This window comes from Bombina bombina, chromosome 5 (assembly GCF_027579735.1).
Source record: "Bombina bombina isolate aBomBom1 chromosome 5, aBomBom1.pri, whole genome shotgun sequence".
Lineage (NCBI taxonomy): Eukaryota > Metazoa > Chordata > Amphibia > Anura > Bombinatoridae > Bombina > Bombina bombina.
The window spans coordinates 629,568,838-629,584,626 of record NC_069503.1 but is presented as its reverse complement, the minus strand read 5'-3'; the positions used below and the strand labels follow the sequence as shown (position 1 = coordinate 629,584,626).

Sequence of the window (15,789 nt, the reverse complement as noted above, 5' to 3'; positions counted from 1 at the left end):
TAGATCTGAAACACATTTCAGAAATGCTTGAGCTTTTACTGGATTTACTGGGACACGGGAAAGAAAAAATCTCTTTGCAGGAGGTCTCATCTTGAAACCAATTCTGTACCCTTCTGAAACAATGTTCTGAATCCAAAGATTGTGAACAGAATTGATCCAAATTTCCTTGAAAAAACGTAACCTGCCCCCTACCAGCTGAACTGGAATGAGGGCCGCACCTTCATGTGGACTTAGAAGCAGGCTTTGCCTTTCTAGCTGGCTTGGATTTATTCCAGACTGGAGATGGTTTCCAAACTGAAACTGCTCCTGAGGATGAAGGATCAGGCTTTTGTTCTTTGTTGAAACGAAAGGAACGAAAACGATTATTAGCCCTGCTTTTACCTTTAGATTTTTTATCCTGTGGTAAAAAAGTTCCTTTCCCACCAGTAACAGTTGAAATGATGGAATCCAACTGAGAACCAAATAATTTGTTACCCTGGAAAGAAATAGAAAGTAAAGTTGATTTAGAAGCCATATCAGCATTCCAAGTTTTAAGCCATAAAGCTCTTCTAGCTAAAATAGCTAGAGACATAAACCTGACATCAACTCTGATAATATCAAAAATGGCATCACAGATAAAATTATTAGCATGCTGAAGAAGAATAATAATGTCATGAGAATCACGATGTGTTACTTGTTGCGCTAAAGTTTCCAACCAAAAAGTTGAAGCTGCAGCAACATCAGCCAAAGATATAGCAGGTCTAAGAAGATTACCTGAACACAGATAAGCTTTTCTTAGAAAGGACTCAATTTTCCTATCTAGAGGATCCTTAAACGAAGTACCATCTGACGTAGGAATAGTAGTACGTTTAGCAAGGGTAGAAATAGCCCCATCAACTTTAGGGATTTTGTCCCAAAATTCTAATCTGTCAGACGGCACAGGATATAAATGCTTAAAACGTTTAGAAGGAGTAAATGAATTACCCAATTTATCCCATTCTTTGGAAATTACTGCAGAAATAGCATTAGGAACAGGAAAAACTTCTGGAATAACAACAGGAGCTTTAAATACCTTATCCAAACGTTTAGAATTGGTATCAAGAGGACCAGAATCCTCTATTTCTAAAGCAATTAGAACTTCTTTAAGTAAAGAACGAATAAATTCCATTTTAAATAAATATGAAGATTTATCAGCATCAACCTCAGAGACAGAATCCTCTGAACCAGAGGAGTCATCAGAATCAGAATGATGATGTTCATTTAAAAATTCATCTGTAGGGAGAGAAGTTTTAAAAGATTTTTTACGTTTACTAGAAGGAGAAATAACAGACATAGCCTTCTTTATGGATTCAGAAACAAAATCTCTTATATTATCAGGAACATTCTGCACCTTAGATGTTGAGGGAACTGCAACAGGCAATGGTACTTTACTAAAGGAAATATTATCTGCTTTAACAAGTTTGTCATGACAATCAATACAAACAACAGCTGGAGAAATAGCTACCAAAAGTTTACAGCAGATACACTTAGCTTTGGTAGATTCAGCACTTGACAGCGATTTTCCTGTAGTATCTTCTGACTCAGATGCAACGTGAGACATCTTGCAATATGTAAGAGAAAAAACAACATATATATAAAGCAAAATTGATCAAATTCCTTAAATGACAGTTTCAGGAATGGGAAAAAATGCCAAAGAACAAGCTTCTAGCAACCAGAAGCAATAAATAATGAGACTTAAATAATGTGGAGACAAAAGCGACGCCCATATTTTTTCGCGCCAAATAAGACGCCCACATTATTTGGCGCCTAAATGCTTTTTGGCGCCAAAAATGACGCCACATCCGGAACGCCGACATTTTTGGCGCGAAATAACGTCAAAAAATGACGCAACTTCCGGCGACACGTATGACGCCGGAAACGGAAATAGAATTTTTGCGCCAAAAAAGTCCGCGCCAAGAATGACGCAATAAAATGAAGCATTTTCAGCCCCCGCGAGCCTAACAGCCCACAGGGAAGAGTCAAATTTTTGAAGGTAAGAAAAAAAGAATAAATCAAAATGCATTATCCCAAATATGAAACTGACTGTCTGAAAATAAGGAAAGTTGAACATTCTGAGTCAAGGCAAATAAATGTTTGTATACATATATTTAGAACTTTATAAACAAAGTGCCCAACCATAGCTTGGAGTTGGAGTGTCACAGAAAATAAGACTTACTTACCCCAGGACACTCATCTACATATAGCAGATAGCCAAACCAGTACTGAAACGAGAATCAGCAGAGGTAATGGTATATATAAGAGTATATCGTCGATCTGAAAAGGGAGGTAAGAGATGAATCTCTACGACCGATAACAGAGAACCTATGAAATAGACCCCGTAGAAGGAGATCACTGTATTCAAATAGGCAATACTCTCCTCACATCCCTCTGACATTCACTGCACGCTGAGAGGAAAACCGGGCTCCAACTTGCTGCGGAGCGCATATCAACGTAGAATCTAGCACAAACTTACTTCACCACCTCCATCGGAGGCAAAGTTTGTAAAACTGAATTGTGGGTGTGGTGAGGGGTGTATTTATAGGCATTTTGAGGTTTGGGAAACTTTGCCCCTCCTGGTAGGAATGTATATCCCATACGTCACTAGCTCATGGACTCTTGCTAATTACATGAAAGAAAATTAGTTTATAGTAATATGTAGAGTAGATGCTTTCTTATGCCTCTATGCGACAGTAGCAGATTGGTATTGCTATGTTTAATCAGGCAGCTTTTTATATCTCTATACAGAAAAAATAAAAATCACTTAGGTGAAAGCTAATACATTGTTCTCACATATTTAAATATCAGGCCTTTCCCTGTGTAGAGTTGCAATTCAATTATTCAGATTTTATGCACCTGGTAACATCAAAATAATATTGATACAAATAATGTATTTTGTATATATCTCTGATACCAAACAAGAAAGTACCAACAAATGGGTTAAGCTCCCCTGATTTCTATCATCAGTAACTTAGGATGGCATCATTAGTTATTATATCAGGACTTATAACCAAGAATACTGATCTAGCTATATATGAGAGAGTTGAGGATCTTTTCCAGTATCTAACTAGTTAGTAACTTTTATACTTTATTTCTCAATAAGGCTATATGTTCAAATTTATCATAAGCCTTTCTGTAAAGGAAGGTATTTATGTCTTAATTTGTAAATATTCGTAGGGGAGACGATTATACTACCCCCCTCTCCTTTCCTCTTCCCCCCCCTTCTTCTCTCTTTCCCCTTTTTCTTTTTTCCTTCTTTATATAGAGCCCTAGTTTGATATGGGCTTTTCACTCTGTACCTATATAGGTATGTAAAGGGTACTCTTCAATGCCTTAATTAAATATCTCTATGCAAGAAAAAAAAACCAAAAGAAAAAAGAATTAGATATTTGTTAAATCATGGATCAAAACAGTTGCTATCAGCCCACAATTTTTATCGTGGAGTAAGTAAAAAAGTCCATTCTCAAGGTAACAGTCTTTATATGAATTTTTGTAAATGTAGCAGAGAAAGTCAAAGTATTTCAGGTGTGAGTTCTGGTGGCTGCTGAATTGCAGTAAGCTGGGAGAGATATTATATTGTGCGGTATGTTTTTTGAATGATACTGAGGGAGTACATACAAGAGTCAATGTATGTGTTGCATACTTTACCCATTCCTGACCAGGGGCACACAGTATTCAGGGCGACCCTTCTAAGAGACCGGGCCTCCCCTACACGCAGCACCGGTGGGAGGGGAAGCGCCGGACAGGCTGAGAGAGAAAAAATCCCGGAGCGAGCTGCCTGGGAGAGCTCAGATCGAACGCCAGGAAGATGGCAGCCGTCAGGATCCAGATGGGCGACAAAGTGCAGGAGCAAGATCCGGACCCCTCACGCAGCACCGGTGGGAGGGGAAGTCCGGACCAATCGAATACAGCGCCCAGGATATCACTGCGCCTCCGCTTACCTCCGTCGGCAAGATCTCCGCGAATCAAGGGACACGATGGTCCGCGTCAAGGCCAGCAGCGGCCGACGAGCCAGGAATCCCCACTCCAAACCAGGTAGGAGATGCGAAGTTCAGCAAGGTCAAAAAGAGGCCGTATGCCAAGTCCTGGTCAGGATGGTTCGTTCACCTCAGAAACTATGAAAAGACAGATAGAATTAAAGCCAGGGCAGCAATGATTATGTAAAATCCTGCGCTGTTTTAAACAGGTCCCAGCTTCTCTGCCGTAGATTTGTTACAGTTCTGTCCTCTGAGTTGGTAGCAACGGCCGCTCAAAGGGGCCAGCAATGAGGAAAAGTTCAAAATATTACCGGCATTGAATTTATTGATTTAGCCAATAGTTATCCTCTCTGTGCTTCTCCACTATTTATTTTAACAAGTTACTAGTAATTTTGAGTGTCAGAAAACAGAGAGAGTTTTACTGAAAACTTTGTAAGTCCTTAAGAGTACTACTTAATGCAGTTTAGTGCTTTGGAGTGGCACTAATTCAGACTCCGGTAGCGGTAATTTTGGCTATTCAAGCCGCCCAGGGTCTAGGGTTTTGGGCGCAGATTTCCCGCCATCAGGCTTGAAAGAAGGTGAATCAGAGCAGGTGTCTTACGTGACCATACACCTGAGCTCCTCCTCCGGAAGTTCTAGAGCATGCAATTTTAAGCAACTTTCTAATTTACTCCTATTATCAATTTTTCTTCATTCTCTTGCTATCTTTATTTGAAATAAAAGTCATCTAAGCTTTTTGGGGTTAAGAACTCTGGACAGCACTTTTTGATTGGTGGATGGATTTTTTCCACCAATCAGCAAGGACACCCCAGGTTGTTCACCAAAATGGGCCAGCATCTAAACTTAGATTCTTGCATATCAAATAAAGATACCAAGAGAATAAAGAAAATTTGATAATAGGAGTAAATTAGAAAGTTGCTTAAAAATTCATGCTCTATCTGAATCACAAAAGAAAAAATTTGGGTTCAGTGTCCCTTTAATGTATTTTAAATGACTTGTTATACCAACTGCAGAGTATAAAATATTTGAGAAATTCAATTTTCATGCTTATTTGTGTATATGAAGTGGCTGATTGTGTGCTTTGAAACCACAGCCTATTACAATGGATTGAACTTAAAGGGACACTAAACCCAATTTTTTTCTTTTGTGATTCAGATAGAGCATGCAATTTTAAGCAACTTTCTAATTTACTCCTATTATCAAATTGTCTTCCTTCTCTTGGTATCTTTATTTGAAATGCAAGAATGTAAGTTTAGATGCCGGCCCATTTTTGGTGAATAACCTGGGTTATTCTTGCTGATTGGTAAATAAATTCATCCACCAATAAAAAAGCCCTGTCCAGAGTTTTGAAACAAAAAAAGAAGCTTAGATGCCTTCTTTTTCAAATAAAGATAGCAAGTGAACGAAGAAAAATTTATAATAGGAGTAAATTAGAAAGTTGCTTAAAATCGCATGTTCTATCTGAATCACAAAAGAAAAAATGTGGGTTCAGTGTCCCTTTAAAAGTGTTAAGAGGGATATTGTGATATTAGAGTAATACCACAAATCCCCTATAGGAGGCGCTAATGACTCAGGGCAGAAAATAGTACTGAAATACAATCAAAAAACCCTTTGGTGATACCAAAAATGTAAAAAAACCTATAAAACAATATATAGAAAATAAATGGTAAAATCTGTAAAATGTAAAATATAAAACATAAAATATAATGATAGAATAAAAAATATATATATGAGAATACAGACGTATCAATAGGTGAAATGGGAAAGATCCCAACTGAAGTCCAAATAAGTCCAAATAAATGGAAGTAGATATAGAAGGCAGCTCTCGGTCTTCACCCAAACGATGGTGTATCTTCAAAAAGAGGTTTCACTGCAAGGAAAACAGAAACAGAGGCGCCACATGTGTAGATCAATCAAAACAGACAATATCCAAGTTAGATGAGATACAGGATACTCACAAACGTGAAGGCACTCTCTTGTGCCTGTAGGAGCGGGCTGGTATTTAGACAGCAAACCAGCTAGCTGTACCAAGGGATCCCCGTCAGGATATCCTCGCAACAGTAATCCTTCACTAGATTGATTCCAGCAAAAAGGAAAAAATGTTCAGAGGGGAGGAAGGCTAAACAGCCTTATGGTTACTGGCAAGGGAAATGCCACACGAACACCAAATTTGTTAAAAAGTATCAAGTATTTTATTTTACAAAAGATAAAAAATACCATCAATAACAAATTACAGCTTGGTGTATTTAATGGCAAATCTCCTTGTATATAGAGATAATAGCGACGCGTTTCTCAGGGAAGACCCTGTTTCATCAGGCTTGTATACTCTAGAACCATTTAAAACCCCTTTATATAGGGATCAGTAACCATATGTTTGCAATAAACCCTCCCCTTCCTTGACATAAACCAATGAAACCTTTTCTTTCCGAAAGCTCCCACTTGTTGCCTTAATTAGAAGTTTATAATAGTTTTTCCTTTAGTATTATATCCACTTGATCAGTAATCTGTGAGCCCATATCCTAATGTGGTTATGTGTGATGTTAGATCTAGATCGTAATGTGTCGATTATGAGATAATTAAAAGTGTATGAATGTAAACATACTTCATCGGTGATCGTTTTTTGACCAATTAAAAGCCTGCTTTAGGAGGCTTGTACAATTTGAAACACCTAATTGGTTCATGTGCTCTTAGTTTGATGACTACAATTACCATCATACCTCTCTACCAGAACTATAAGGAAATAGAATTTGCCTAATTGTGAATTGTTCTCTGACCGTCTAATTTCAGTGACTACAAGTACCATAATGCTTCTCTAGTCTCTACCGGAAGTGCCCGGATAGTGTGTCTACGTGACTGTTATTTTGTAGTCTTTTTCGTCTAAGTGGGGGCTTGTACTTAATAATCCATTCGATTGGTTGGTGTCACATTCCCACTTTAACTGCAGTTTGACTCTGATGGACTACAACTCCCATCATGCTTCTCTGTGTCCAATAGAAACCGCTATCTGGTGTCTAATGGGCATCCACTTGGAGTCTCCCTATACAGGCGCATTTGGTTCACTCGCAATGGTTTTGCAGATGTACCCATTGCGCTCCTAAGTGTAATGGTGGGGGCAGAATTACATACTCTAAATTATGAATAACATGTTAATGAATAATATGATTGCTCTAAAACAATTTGCTCCATTGCTTATAATACTCGATCTTTAATTAGGTCAATGTGATAGCACAATAACAAATGTAAAGTGCTGTAAATAAACTTTGCTGAGTACACTCTATATACTTTAACTATGAAATTAAAAACGTGTACCGATTTAAACATAAAAATATAATGTCAGTGCATATAAATTTATAGTTAAAGTGACTCAACCTTTTACACCTAATGTATATATTTTTCTAACTAATAAAAAATGTTGGTGCACCTTAATCTAAATTATATGTATTATTTTATACCATATATTAGTCATCAGCCTTATGACAATGGTAATATTAATGAAGATAAAGATTATGCTAAGTGTGGTGTTCAATATTATGTTGAATGTGTTATGAAGAAAAAGAATATGAGTGGTCCTATTATTACCACTGGTGACTGACAAAACCTAAGTGCGTGTATATATGTGTAATTTTCAAACATAGTGAAAATGATTGTGATAGTGAATTCCTAATAGTGTTTAAAGCTACCACTTAATACCACTTTTAATGATGATGAAGTTGTGATGTCACCTATACTGCTGTGTCTATGATTATTTATCATGTGTATGATGGTGTGATCAATTATTATCCCAATTGGATGTAACTAGGCAGCAAGTGAGCTCGGAAAGTAAAGTATACCAAGAATTCCCACTGTTTAACACAGTGAAAAAAGGAAATATAAAGGACATCACCAAATCAGTGAACATACAAATCTTAAAAAAAAATTTTTGTTAACAAAGCCCATAATAATTATAACCATAGTATACTAATAACTTCAGAAATTGACATATTATGAAATAGCTTAAGAAAACGCAGCAGAGTCTATGACTTCATTGAGGCCAGTTGGAAATAAACTATTGAATTTAAAGATCCAATATGTTTCTCTTTGTCTCAACTTACTGAACCTATTGTACAGATTACTTTTAGGAATACATTCTATTGGGGTGATTTTAAATGGACATTTACCAGATATAGATTTTTGACAGGTGTGACGGGATACGCTATGTTTAGATGATTTTACCTTAATGTTTCTTAAGTGTTCACTCCACCGAGTTCTGACCTTCCTACAGGTCCTGCCTATATATTGTATCCCACATTCGCATGTGAGTACATAGATAACAAAATTAGAGTCACAAGTCATTTTGTTTTTGATGGAAAAAGTCTCCCCGGTGTTATGTGAAACAATCTCAGTGGAACCTTGCGTGATGTGGTCACACATAAAACAAAGTTTCTTTCCACATCTAAAAGCTCCTATCCTATTAAAGATGTCATTACCTTTCTTTCTTGTTCCTCTAGACTTATTCACCATATTCCTTTTTGACATAACAACCTTACTAGGAGCTAGTTTCTGTTTATATGTAGGTGCTCTTTTAAAAACTAATTTTGGTTGTAGTGGTAACGTTTTATTTAAAATCGGATCTTTAAGGAGGATAGGCCAATGTTTTTTTAGAACTTTGTTAATGATTCTGTGGTTAGAATTATACTGTGTGACAAATAGTGGTTGTTTGTTAAATGTAGTTTCTTTCTGGCTATTATGTTGATCTGAGGTAGTGACTGTTGATAGCAAAAGTTCCCTATCAAGGTCCCTGGCTCTCTGTTGGCCCGAATTAATTAGTTCAGAGGGATACCCTTTTTCTAGGAATCTGGATGTGAGTATGCTTGCTTGTTTATTATATTGTTCTACTGTGCTGCAGTTCCTGCGTAGACGACAGAACTGACTATACGGAATATTTGTTTTCCATCTTGTTAGATGGTTGCTTTGGAAATGTAAAAAATTATTACAGTCCACTTTTTTAAAAAAAAGTGGATGTTGATATATTACCTATTGCATCCCATGATAGTGTCACATCTAAAAATTCAATATTGTTTTTTTGTATATTATGTGTAAAACTGATACCCATACTGTTCCTATTAAGATGTGCAACAAAGTCAAGAGCCTCAGGTACTGAACCATCAAAAATAAATATTAGATCATCTATGTAACGGCCATAGAACACCAGATTGCCCCTCCATCGCGAGTTGTAGATATATAGATCCTCAAATTGACCCATAAAAAGGTTTGCGAAACTGGGGGCAAATCTGGTGCCCATGGCCGTTCCTTTGATCTGTAAATAAAAAGTGTCCAAAAACTGAAAATAATTGTGTTTCAGAATAAAATTAATAAGTGATAGCAAATAATCCTGTTGTTGTTCAGGCATGAAGAAGTCTCTATTCAAATACATCTGTGTGGAGGATATCCCTAGATTATGAGATATATTAGAATAAAGGGACCCCACATCACATGATAGCCACAGATAGTTCCCCTTGTTTTTAATGTCGGATATTTTGTTCAGGAGGTCTCTTGTATCTTTGATGTAAGAAGGGAGATTTATGACATATCTCTGGAGATAGATATCTATGTACTCCGATAGTTTATCAGTTATGCTATTCATGCCCGCTATGATGGGTCTACCTGGCGGGATTCTTTCGTTTTTGTGAGTATCCTGTATCTCATCTAACTTGGATATTGTCTGTTTTGATTGATCTACACATGTGGCGCCTCTGTTTCTGTTTTCCTTGCAGTGAAACCTCTTTTTGAAGATACACCATCGTTTGGGTGAAGACCGAGAGCTGCCTTCTATATCTACTTCCATTTATTTGGACTTATTTGGACTTCAGTTGGGATCTTTCCCATTTCACCTATTGATACGTCTGTATTCTCATATATATATTTTTTATTCTATCATTATATTTTATGTTTTATATTTTACATTTTACAGATTTTACCATTTATTTTCTATATATTGTTTTATAGGTTTTTTTACATTTTTGGTATCACCAAAGGGTTTTTTGATTGTATTTCAGTACTATTTTCTGCCCTGAGTCATTAGCGCCTCCTATAGGGGATTTGTGGTATTACTCTAATATCACAATATCCCTCTTAATACTTTTTGCAGTCAAGTACCGGTTTGGTTTGATAGGAGAGCTGCTTTTTTACTATGTTATCCTCCTCTGAAAGAGCACTAAGGAGACAAAATTCCACTAATAATGAGGGATGTATACAAACCATCATAGATCCTGCCATCAATGCTAGTATAGAAAGCCTTTTCTCTAAATTGGAAGATTTACTGAAAAATGAGAATAGGCATTGGTGGGATCTAGATTGTTTGAAAAAATACAAAGAAAAGAAACAGATACCTAGAGGTTTACGTGTTTTTAAGAATTGTTCTTTTAAGAATAACCCAGAACTACTGACAAAATGGTATAATATTTTAGATGAATGTTCATTTAATCTTATTGACTTGCTCATCTCTCACAGACAACATTTGGTAGATGAGATTGGGATAGAGATAGATTCTACACAAAAGGAATTAGAAAAGTTCAAAGAACATCCAGAATACCTTAAACTTAATAATCAGACCATCAAATCAGTTGATGATTTTCAGACAGAGATTATTACTAACAAAAATTCAAAACTAAAGAGAGATGAGGATGATTATAATAAAGGTGAAGTATACACTTATAATAGAACTAAACCCAATACAAATAGTGATTGGACTGTAGTACAGAATCACAAACGACAAAATAGGAACAGAAATAAAAATAAACACAACTACCATAATAATGATACTTCAGGAAGGAATACAATTCAACATATCAATCACAATAACAACTATCCACATAATAACACATTTTTTCCGCGTGAGAACCAACATCAAGCCAATGGGGATAATTCCCACAGATTTACATATTCAGACAGAGACTACAGAGGAATGGTAGAACACCATGAATATAACAACCCTAACCATATTCCAGTCTCAAATAGGTTTCAAGCTCTGAATTCAGTACAAGACAATACCTTTGACCACCCTAGGGTAGATAGGTCTACTACACATAGAATGGATAATATTCCATCAACTTCATCTGAGGTTTTTTTAGGGACCCCCAATCTGGCACCCCTATGGAGGAAACCCAATCCCTCAACCAATCAAAAGAAAAGACCTTACCCAAACGGGGAAGGAGAGGGAGAGGGAAAACCTACCAAAAAGAAAGACTTCAGAAATTAAAGAAAGGGATTTTTAACCTCTCCTCACATTCCCTCACTGACGATGAAATCAGGGTGTTGGGAAGGGGATTGTCTTACTGCCCTCCGAATTCTCACAATATATTTGAATTATTTGTTGACCTCAACAAATATACTCGCAAACTAGCGTTACAAAGGTACTTTGCTGTCAAAGCTATGAGAAAACACAACATTGAAGGGGCCCCGATACTATTAGATACACAACAAACAAGAAACTCCACCTCCATATTAACATATGAGCCTAGCCAATTAACAGAAGAGCTGTTCGAAGGAGTAATTCATACTTCTCTGGCACCACTGTCAACTTTTCACCCGCCTAAAGAGGAAGTGTCCTATATAGACCTATACCAACAACTAGTCTTAGAAGACTTTGAGTCTATGCCCAATAGAATTATAGGCAAAAAGCGTACATGGCCTAATGAAGCCAGGGCCCTTAGAAGCCTGACGGATGACAAAAATCTGGTCATCCGTCAGGCAGACAAGGGCGGTGGCATAGTTTTACAGAACTATTCTGATTACATTAAAGAGGCCCGACGGATCCTAGATGACACTAATTACTACACTAAATTGTCTTTCGATCCCACTACAGATTATACAAAGAAACTAAATCTTTTATTAGAACAAGGTCTTATGGAGAATATCCTCACAAAAAAAGAGAAAAGATATCTCACACCTGACCACCCCAGCACACCGTATTATTACCATCTGCCTAAACTCCACAAAAACGAAAGAATCCTGCCAGGTAGACCCATCATAGCGGGCATGAATAGCATAACTGATAAACTATCGGAGTACATAGATATCTATCTCCAGAGATATGTCATAAATCTCCCTTCTTACATCAAAGATACAAGAGACCTCCTGAACAAAATATCCGACATTAAAAACAAGGGGAACTATCTGTGGCTATCATGTGATGTGGGGTCCCTTTATTCTAATATATCTCATAATCTAGGGATATCCTCCACACAGATGTATTTGAATAGAGACTTCTTCATGCCTGAACAACAACAGGATTATTTGCTATCACTTATTAATTTTATTCTGAAACACAATTATTTTCAGTTTTTGGACACTTTTTATTTACAGATCAAAGGAACGGCCATGGGCACCAGATTTGCCCCCAGTTTCGCAAACCTTTTTATGGGTCAATTTGAGGATCTATATATCTACAACTCGCGATGGAGGGGCAATCTGGTGTTCTATGGCCGTTACATAGATGATCTAATATTTATTTTTGATGGTTCAGTACCTGAGGCTCTTGACTTTGTTGCACATCTTAATAGGAACAGTATGGGTATCAGTTTTACACATAATATACAAAAAAACAATATTGAATTTTTAGATGTGACACTATCATGGGATGCAATAGGTAATATATCAACATCCACTTTTTTTAAAAAAGTGGACTGTAATAATTTTTTACATTTCCAAAGCAACCATCTAACAAGATGGAAAACAAATATTCCGTATAGTCAGTTCTGTCGTCTACGCAGGAACTGCAGCACAGTAGAACAATATAATAAACAAGCAAGCATACTCACATCCAGATTCCTAGAAAAAGGGTATCCCTCTGAACTAATTAATTCGGGCCAACAGAGAGCCAGGGACCTTGATAGGGAACTTTTGCTATCAACAGTCACTACCTCAGATCAACATAATAGCCAGAAAGAAACTACATTTAACAAACAACCACTATTTGTCACACAGTATAATTCTAACCACAGAATCATTAACAAAGTTCTAAAAAAACATTGGCCTATCCTCCTTAAAGATCCGATTTTAAATAAAACTTTACCACTACAACCAAAATTAGTTTTTAAAAGAGCACCTACATATAAACAGAAACTAGCTCCTAGTAAGGTTGTTATGTCAAAAAGGAATATGGTGAATAAGTCTAGAGGAACAAGAAAGAAAGGTAATGACATCTTTAATAGGATAGGAGCTTTTAGATGTGGAAAGAAACTTTGTTTTATGTGTGACCACATCACGCAAGGTTCCACTGAGATTGTTTCACATAACACCGGGGAGACTTTTTCCATCAAAAACAAAATGACTTGTGACTCTAATTTTGTTATCTATGTACTCACATGCGAATGTGGGATACAATATATAGGCAGGACCTGTAGGAAGGTCAGAACTCGGTGGAGTGAACACTTAAGAAACATTAAGGTAAAATCATCTAAACATAGCGTATCCCGTCACACCTGTCAAAAATCTATATCTGGTAAATGTCCATTTAAAATCACCCCAATAGAATGTATTCCTAAAAGTAATCTGTACAATAGGTTCAGTAAGTTGAGACAAAGAGAAACATATTGGATCTTTAAATTCAATAGTTTATTTCCAACTGGCCTCAATGAAGTCATAGACTCTGCTGCGTTTTCTTAAGCTATTTCATAATATGTCAATTTCTGAAGTTATTAGTATACTATGGTTATAATTATTATGGGCTTTGTTAACAAAAAATTTTTTTTAAGATTTGTATGTTCACTGATTTGGTGATGTCCTTTATATTTCCTTTTTTCACTGTGTTAAACAGTGGGAATTCTTGGTATACTTTACTTTCCGAGCTCACTTGCTGCCTAGTTACATCCAATTGGGATAATAATTGATCACACCATCATACACATGATAAATAATCATAGACACAGCAGTATAGGTGACATCACAACTTCATCATCATTAAAAGTGGTATTAAGTGGTAGCTTTAAACACTATTAGGAATTCACTATCACAATCATTTTCACTATGTTTGAAAATTACACATATATACACGCACTTAGGTTTTGTCAGTCACCAGTGGTAATAATAGGACCACTCATATTCTTTTTCTTCATAACACATTCAACATAATATTGAACACCACACTTAGCATAATCTTTATCTTCATTAATATTACCATTGTCATAAGGCTGATGACTAATATATGGTATAAAATAATACATATAATTTAGATTAAGGTGCACCAACATTTTTTATTAGTTAGAAAAATATATACATTAGGTGTAAAAGGTTGAGTCACTTTAACTATAAATTTATATGCACTGACATTATATTTTTATGTTTAAATCGGTACACGTTTTTAATTTCATAGTTAAAGTATATAGAGTGTACTCAGCAAAGTTTATTTACAGCACTTTACATTTGTTATTGTGCTATCACATTGACCTAATTAAAGATCGAGTATTATAAGCAATGGAGCAAATTGTTTTAGAGCAATCATATTATTCATTAACATGTTATTCATAATTTAGAGTATGTAATTCTGCCCCCACCATTACACTTAGGAGCGCAATGGGTACATCTGCAAAACCATTGCGAGTGAACCAAATGCGCCTGTATAGGGAGACTCCAAGTGGATGCCCATTAGACACCAGATAGCGGTTTCTATTGGACACAGAGAAGCATGATGGGAGTTGTAGTCCATCAGAGTCAAACTGCAGTTAAAGTGGGAATGTGACACCAACCAATCGAATGGATTATTAAGTACAAGCCCCCACTTGTAGACGAAAAAGACTACAAAATAACAGTCACGTAGACACACTATCCGGGCACTTCCGGTAGAGACTAGAGAAGCATTATGGTACTTGTAGTCACTGAAATTAGACGGTCAGAGAACAATTCACAATTAGGCAAATTCTATTTCCTTATAGTTCTGGTAGAGAGGTATGATGGTAATTGTAGTCATCAAACTAAGAGCACATGAACCAATTAGGTGTTTCAAATTGTACAAGCCTCCTAAAGCAGGCTTTTAATTGGTCAAAAAACGATCACCGATGAAGTATGTTTACATTCATACACTTTTAATTATCTCATAATCGACACATTACGATTTAGATCTAACATCACACATAACCACATTAGGATATGGGCTCACAGATTACTGATCAAGTGGATATAATACTAAAGGAAAAACTATTATAAACTTCTAATTAAGGCAACAAGTGGGAGCTTTCGGAAAGAAAAGGTTTCATTGGTTTATGTCAAGGAAGGGGAGGGTTTATTGCAAACATATGGTTACTGATCCCTATATAAAGGGGTTTTAAATGGTTCTAGAGTATACAAGCCTGATGAAACAGGGTCTTCCCTGAGAAACGCGTCGCTATTATCTCTATATACAAGGAGATTTGCCATTAAATACACCAAGCTGTAATTTGTTATTGATGGTATTTTTTATCTTTTGTAAAATAAAATACTTGATACTTTTTAACAAATTTGGTGTTCGTGTGGCATTTCCCTTGCCAGTAACCATAAGGCTGTTTAGCCTTCCTCCCCTCTGAACATTTTTTCCTTTTTGCTGGAATCAATCTAGTGAAGGATTACTGTTGCGAGGATATCCTGACGGGGATCCCTTGGTACAGCTAGCTGGTTTGCTGTCTAAATACCAGCCCGCTCCTACAGGCACAAGAGAGTGCCTTCACGTTTGTGAGTATCCTGTATCTCATCTAACTTGGATATTGTCTGTTTTGATTGATCTACACATGTGGCGCCTCTGTTTCTGTTTTCCTTGCAGTGAAACCTCTTCCCTTTAAAAGTGATA

At 36.5% G+C, this 15,789-nt stretch overlaps 2 protein-coding genes across 2 annotated transcripts in view; one reads left to right on the top strand and one right to left on the bottom strand.

Moving 5' to 3' along the window:
* Positions 1–15,789, top strand: part of LOC128660657 (ropporin-1-like protein) — a 230,393-nt gene that overhangs the window by 95,777 nt on the left and 118,827 nt on the right. The window lies entirely within an intron of this gene.
* The window catches only part of BAG1 (BAG cochaperone 1), a 131,980-nt gene that overhangs the window by 39,810 nt on the left and 76,381 nt on the right, over positions 1–15,789 (bottom strand). The window lies entirely within an intron of this gene.